Below are 7,501 nucleotides of genomic sequence, written 5' to 3'. Positions count from 1 at the left end.
CTTCTTGATACTTCACTACCACTGCCTTAATTTAGGTATCCATCTTTTCTCTATATATCTACAACATCCTTCTTAATTTCTCCCTGTTGTCAAATCAACCTCTCATTCACAGTCTATCTTCCATGTATGATCAAAGTGATCTTTATTTTTTAAAAAATAATAAATATAGAAAAAGTCCAATTAAATATTTGCGTCCCTCAGTTTAAGTTTCTGCTCAAAAAACTGCCTATTAGCAGTTTTATTGCTGCCTATTAGCAAAAATATAAAATAAATTCATGTATATAGCTTTCAGAAAATCCACTCTAAACATCAGTTCAAACACATCTATCAGTACTCCCTTCCTTAAATTTTATAGGACAGCACTTCCCAGAAAACCCCAGGCCTTCTCATACCTACATACCTTAAAATTTGTATTTCCTTCTTGTCTTAGAAGGAAACTCCTACATTCTCTGAAAAAAAAAAATTACCCAAGTATGCAGTGATACTCCATCCCAAAACCTGGTTTATAGGCCCCCATTAGAGTTCTTACCATATTGTGATGGATGTGTCTGTCCTCAGGTATGTCTCCCTTATTAAACTGTGAGACTTGAGAGCAGTGACTATTGATGCTCTTCTTGACTTCACAGTATTCTTACACTCTAACACAGAGAACTTAGAATCAAAATTGTTCAAATAAATGAGGCCAAAAGAGGCTGTTCACACCTAACAACATTTTTTTTTATTTTTATTGTTGGTTGTTCAAAACATTACATAGTTCTTGACATATCATATTTCACACTTTGATTCAAGTGGGTTATGAACTCCCATTTTTACCCCGTATACAGATTGCAGAATCACATTGGTTACACATCCACTAATTTACATATTGCCATACTAGTGTCTGTTGTATTCTGCTGCCTTTCCTATCCTCTACTATCCCCCTTCCCCTCCCCTCCCCTCCCCTCTTCTCTCTCTACCCCATCTACTGTAATTCATTTCTCCCCCTTGTTTTTTTTTTCCCTTTCCCCTCACTTCCTCTTGTATGTAATTTTGTATAACCATGAGGGTCTCCTTCCATTTCCATGCAATTTCGCTTCTCTCTCCCTTTCCCTCCCACCTCTCATCCCTGTTTAATGTTAATCTTCTTCTCGTGCTCTTCCTCCCTACTCTGTTCTTAGTTACTCTCCTTATATCAAAGAAGACATTTGGCATTTGTTTTTTAGGGATTGGCTAGCTTCACTTCACATAATCTGCTCTAATGCCATCCATTTCCCTGCAAATTCCATGATTTTGTCATTTTTTAATGCAGAGTAATACTCCATTGTGTATAAATGCCACATTTTTTTATCCATTCGTCTATTGAAGGGCATCTAGGTTGGTTCCACAGTCTTGCTATTGTGAATTGTGCTGCTGTGAACATCGATGTAGCAGTGTCCCTGTAGTATGCTCTTTGTAGGTCTTTAGGGAATAGACCAAGAAGGGGAATAGCTGGGTCAAATGGTGGTTCCATTCCCAGCTTTCCAAGAAATCTCCATACTGCTTTCCAAATTGGCCGCACCAATTTGCAGTCCCACCAGCAATGTACAAGTGTACCCTTTTCCCCACATCCTCGCCAGCACTTGTTGTTGTTTGACTTCAACCAAACAACATTATAAACCGCCAAGTACAATCACAAAACTAATAAGTGGAAAAAGTAATTGAAATAAAAAATAATAGTGTTCTCAGAAACTAATCAGATAATAGTAATAGAAATAATAAGAGTTGCATAAGAGCTGTCAGCAGCAGAAAACATAACAAATTGAGAGGTCATATAGAGAACCCTGAATGAGCTGCTGTTTAAAAAAACAAACCAGGGTGCTCGCTTCAGCAGCATATACACTAAAATTGGGACGATTTAGAGAAGATTAGCATGGCCCCTGTGCAAGGATGACATGCAAATTCATGAAGAGTTCCATATTTTTATGTGATGGACATCATTACCCAAAGTACATGTATGAAGACACGAATTGGGTGTCAACATACTTTATATACAAACATAGATATGAAAAATTGTGGTATATATGTGTAATAATAATTGTAATGCAAAAAAAAAACAAAGTACATGTATAAAGACATGAATTGGCGTGAACATACTTTATATAAAAGATATGAAAAATTGTGCTGTATATGTGTAATAAGAATTGTAATGCATTCCACTGTTGTGTATTTAAAAAAATAAAATCAATTAAACAACAAAAAAAAAAAACAGGCAGCATAAGAACATTTTTGAAGCATGATAAGGTATCAGGAAGCAATTTGTGATGAGAAAAAATAATACCAAGACTCTTGAAAACTCTTGTCTTCTCAACACATCCCATTTAGGAACAATGAGTTTTTATATATGAACCATTATTGAACAAGCTTGCATTCTTTCTAGCAGTATATATTTTTAGTTTATATATGATTCCCCTCTAAATGAGTAATTTCTAGTAGTGTCTAGCTACTGAGGATTAGTCAGTAGCTAGACACTATTGCAAGCATTTTATACATTTAAACCCTACAAAACCTCATGAAAATTGTAATGCATTCCATGCTGTCATATATTTTAAAAAGAATAAAATAAAATCACTAAAAGATAAAAAAGAAAAATAAACCTCATGAAAGGTGATATTTTATCTCATTTACAGATGAGAAAACTGAGGGATAGGTAAATTGATGGTATAGATGGGATAGGTAAATTGCCTATGGTAACATAGTTAGCAATTGGCAAAATTCAATAAACATAAGTATACAGTTGGCTACCAATGGTTGCTAGCTTAATTTCAGTGCTCACAAGAAGTACCAGGAAAATCCCATTCTATTTTATATGTGATACAATGTATTGAATTCTTGAATTATAGAATAATTATTCTAGTGTATTTAGTCAACATACCCATGCATATTCAAATCTTTGGAAATATTTCCCTGAGCAAACCAGTTTCTAAAACTACTATTCTACTGGAGCCTGCTTTTTTCCTGCATCTTTCTAAAATATGCATCTTCCATGAATGTACAGCTCAAGGTAGGTAGAGTGCACGCTTAACATGTATAAGGCCTTGAGTTCAGTTTCTAGCACCCAAATAAGTAAATACTAAAACGTGATACTTTCAATAAGATGATTAATCTAATTTCTGAAGTGCCCCTGATATCAACAAACTGCATTGATTTTTTTCCTTTACAACTCCAAATTTAAAAAACGAAGGGGGACAAGATATGAATTTGGTGTCTGGCACCCATGTACAGAAATTTAAGAGCTCTAAGACAAGGCTTCTTCCTATGGATCATGCCAACAATTCCTAATTCTACATGCCTCCAGACACTTAGACTCTCAGAGGAAGTTCAGTGTATTTAGAATGATGAAAAAGTGGGCGCTTTGAATCTCAGCTTGGTATATTGTATCTATATGACATAGGCAATTTCAAACAAACAAATTTTGAACATATGAAAATGTAATTTCAGTTTAATTGCTAAACAAATGTTTGCTTCTCTTTGGCTAGGTATACCATTATTTATATTATACCCTCGTTAGTATAGGAGCAATTTAGTGTCTTTATAAGTAATTATGCGACAACTGCCTCAAGCATTTTCCCTATATGGTGCACATCTTCTTTCCCTATACCCATAAACTGGCTTTATTTTCTTATTCTTAATAGACACATAATGATTACAATATTTAGTGAGTACAGTATGGCAATTTGATGCAACTATACAATGTTCAGTGATCAAATAAGGGTAATTAGCATTTCCTTCTAAAACATGTATCATTTTTTGAGTTGGAAAGCTCTAAAATCCTCTCTTCTAGTTTTTTATAAAATACATAATAAATTCTTGTGAACTGTTGTCATCCCACTATGCTGCAGAGCCTTGGAATATATTCATGTGGAGTAATCATATTTTGGTACCCAAATCCAACTTCCCTCGGTCTCTTTTTGCTTCTACCCTCCCAGCCCCAGTGAACACTCTTCTCTTCTCTACTTCAATGAAGTCAATTCTTTTCACATAACTTTAAAACATCAGTCATTATTTATAAATCTACAAAGAAAGTGTTAAGCAACAAAACTCACCATTGTCAAAAACTCTCACATTCATAACAACTTAAAGACTTCTTATTCCTTGGAAAAAAATCAATGGAAGTTATTCACATATGTTAAAGAATCATCTCAAAAAACTACTTTTTCTATAAATAAATACATTTTGTATAAGTAAGCCAAATGTACATAATGTAATTTAGCTATACTTGGCATCCTAAAACACTTGAGAGAGTATTCACTAAATCATTCACGGAATGCTATAATATTCTGTCACTGTATCATAATATTTTATATGCAAAATATGCCCTTCCTAAAGTGGGCCTAAAAACAGTCATTTCTGAGACATTTATCTGGAATATAAATGTGTTAATGCATTATAGGGTAAAACACTTGAGTGCCTAAGGATTTTTATTCAGTCCCAGAAATTTATCAAAGACAAATCTTTCCTTCCTTTTAATGGGATATTTGAAATAGTTAGCATCTAAATATTAAAGTGTTCTTAAAAGTTTTTGCAAATTGCCATTTAATGATACATTGCCCTTCATTTAACTGAGACATTGTCCTTTACATGCAAGGGAAGCAAAACAAGATTGGCCAATAGAAAGAAAGAGAACCTTATTCAACCTTGAATGACGAAGGTAAGCCTTATCATTTCCCAATTCAATAAAGAAGTGCTAGCTTCCTAAGAAGGTAACCAATGTTAACTGCCTCCAAAATCAATCTAATTCATAAAGTAGACAATATAGACATTGCACAAATTATATTATAGTTAATAATAATGCTCTTGTACACAAAGAAAATTCAAAAATTGGGCAATCATGTAGTAAATTTGAAAGAATCTGGACAATTTATTCATGAAGTCACATTGCCTAATTATTAGTGTTTCTAATATGACCCCTCACCCCTGGTAGAACTTAACTAATGCTTTTAAAAGACAGATAAAAAGGAACCACAAAGAGCAGAATAATAAAAAAAAGTAATATCATAGTTACTTGAGGAAATTTTGTGGCTCAAAAACCTGAGTTCAAAATAATTTAGAGATTAAGAGGCATAAAAGGAATAATATGCAAGTTGAAAGGTTAGAACTAAGATTTCATACAAAAGCCAGGCAAGACTAAAAAATAAAAGGACACAATTAATTTTTAGAAATTCCATTTCATTTGTTGGGCTGGGGCCGTGGCTCAGTGGTAGAGCACTCGCCTAGCATGCATCAGGCACTGGGTTTGATCCTCAGCACCACATAAAAATAAAATAAAAAAATAAAGATATTGTGCCCACCTGTAACTAAAAAATAAATATTTTTTTAAAAAAGAAGTTCCATATCATTTGCAATAAATTCTTGGTTATTAAATAAATTAGAATAACAGATATCATAATAACAAACAGGTATAAGCTCCCTAAGTAGAACAATCCCAAAATTCAACATTTTTAAATGATCAGAAGCATTAAAAATATTTGTAATAAACCAATTATAAAAGTGAAAACAAAAAGTAACCACTCCTTTATTCACATAGGTATTTTTAAATTCACAAATAGTTATAGCAGAAATGATTCTTATTATAATGGTTTATCTTTAGTCTTGTAAGAAAAAGTCAATGATACAGGCTTTGTTTACTGCAATTAATTTTTTTACACCAAATCATTATCACATTAACAAAAGCAAACTGTTTTAATAGTTATAAACATTTGCTTACAATCTACTTGTATAATCTCTTCTCTATCACTTTTTAAGGTAAAAATGATTAAATTAAATCTCTAGGCTGAGGAGCTTGCTAAAATTAAAAATTACAAAATGAAAAAATCAACTTAAATCTTGCAGAATCCTCTGTGCTTAATAAAATCATCTAGAAAATATAGTTCATTGAATTAAACTGATTATTTTTAACAAACAATAACAATAAAGAAAAAAAAAGTGAATTCTCCTGCAGCAGAGTAAAAAGGTACCATGCAAACACTTTATTTGCAATCCTGGAACTAAAATTCTATGGGGAGTTTTAGTATAAAACACATCCAACAGAAATTTAAAGATAGAACATATAGTACCAATTGAGTATAATTGGCCATAAGCTGTAATGTACTGGCTATAACCAATGACAAATCCCTAAAAAAGTAAAGACAAATGTTAGGAGTTTCTTTCTTTCTTTCTTCCAATAAGCAAAGGAAATCTACCAGAGTTCAGATATCAATGTGCACCACACAGCTTAAGAGAAAATATCTGTGTGTACCCCCAACGTGACACCTCACTGTTAGAAGCTTAAATGATACGTACAGGAAATATCAGTTCAGATAAAGACAGACTACAAGTCAGTATTATCATGGAATCATACATTGGATCCTTTCCAGAAATAATTACACACAGCCTTCTGCAATATGCACGCCCTGGAAAGCTGCATATGTTGGCTTCTCAGCAGCCTGACAGCAGGCAGTTTCCAATTGCATGGAGAATGGAGAGCTCATGTTAATGAGATTCTCTTTCTGCATCTCTCTCTACCTCACAGGCTGCATCTTCTAGCAAAGGAAAATCACTCTTCTACTCAAGCAGAAAAAGCAGGAGATTCATATATGCCTTTATTTCACTTACATTTTTCTCCTTTTATCATTAATGTTTTAAAATACATTTATATTCCTCACTGACACTGGAAGGAATCATTTCCTTTGCTTGGATTCTACAGCAAAATGCTTTGTAACATCTTTTCCTCACTTTCATGCTTATTATAACATATTATAGCAGCCACTTAATTCCATTCATTATTTTTTCCTTCTAAAATGAACCACATTTCAGAGAGGCAGGACAGAAAAAAATAGAAATAAATCAAAGTTCACTTTGGTAGTGAAATTTGTCCCATCAATGTCATTATGAGAACAGTTTCAAAAAAGAAATATTTTATTAAGAGAAAACATTAAAATCTTCCTGTTACATTGACCAAGCTAAGATAGCCTATTATAGAGTACATGGTCAAGAGTAGATCTAATGCTAAGAAGACCTATGAAAGTAGGAATCCTCCTATTTTTAAGACAGCTTCATTTAAGAATCAGTATTAACTTTACTTGAATGTATCATATTTAATTTAAACTATACACAAAGTTCTTCAAATTCTAAATTGAGGTAAACAACTGGGGTTTTCTTCCTTCTCCTCCCTCTTATCTAAGATTTTCTCAATAGGGAATATGCAAATCTTTTGTGCATTTTCAAAAACAAAAAGCAATACAGTTTATCAGTTCTTCAAAATTGCTTCCATTGTCTTACAAATAACATCACTGCAAATTGTTTTTTTCTTTTTAATAATCTACCAAATTCCTGTTTACGTATTTTCTTCCCTTTAACTGAAAGTTGCTGCCACCCTGGGCCAAGCTAACAATCCATCTCCTATGTTAGTATTTACACTCTTCAAATAATCTTATATATTTTCTTGTCTTTCCTCGCCACTCTGTTGCCCATCTTGTTTAGGTAAGCAATACATAATCGGTTCTCT

At 33.0% G+C, this 7,501-nt stretch overlaps 1 non-coding gene across 1 annotated transcript; it reads left to right on the top strand.

Annotated features, from left to right (window-relative positions):
- Window positions 1-1,833: 1,833 nt before the first annotated feature.
- Window positions 1,834-1,940, top strand: LOC124080897 (U6 spliceosomal RNA). Its single transcript, XR_006847895.1, has one exon. It is a non-coding gene; the product is annotated as a U6 spliceosomal RNA (small nuclear RNA).
- Window positions 1,941-7,501: the final 5,561 nt, after the last annotated feature.

Source organism: Marmota monax, unplaced genomic scaffold (genome assembly GCF_021218885.2).
Source record: "Marmota monax isolate L192 unplaced genomic scaffold, Marmota_monax_Labrador192_F-V1.1 WCK01_AAM20220418_F8-fsc00048, whole genome shotgun sequence".
In the NCBI taxonomy this organism is placed as follows: Eukaryota; Metazoa; Chordata; class Mammalia; order Rodentia; family Sciuridae; genus Marmota; species Marmota monax.
Note: the sequence above shows the minus strand (reverse complement) of the source record. Positions and strands in the feature narration are given on the sequence as shown.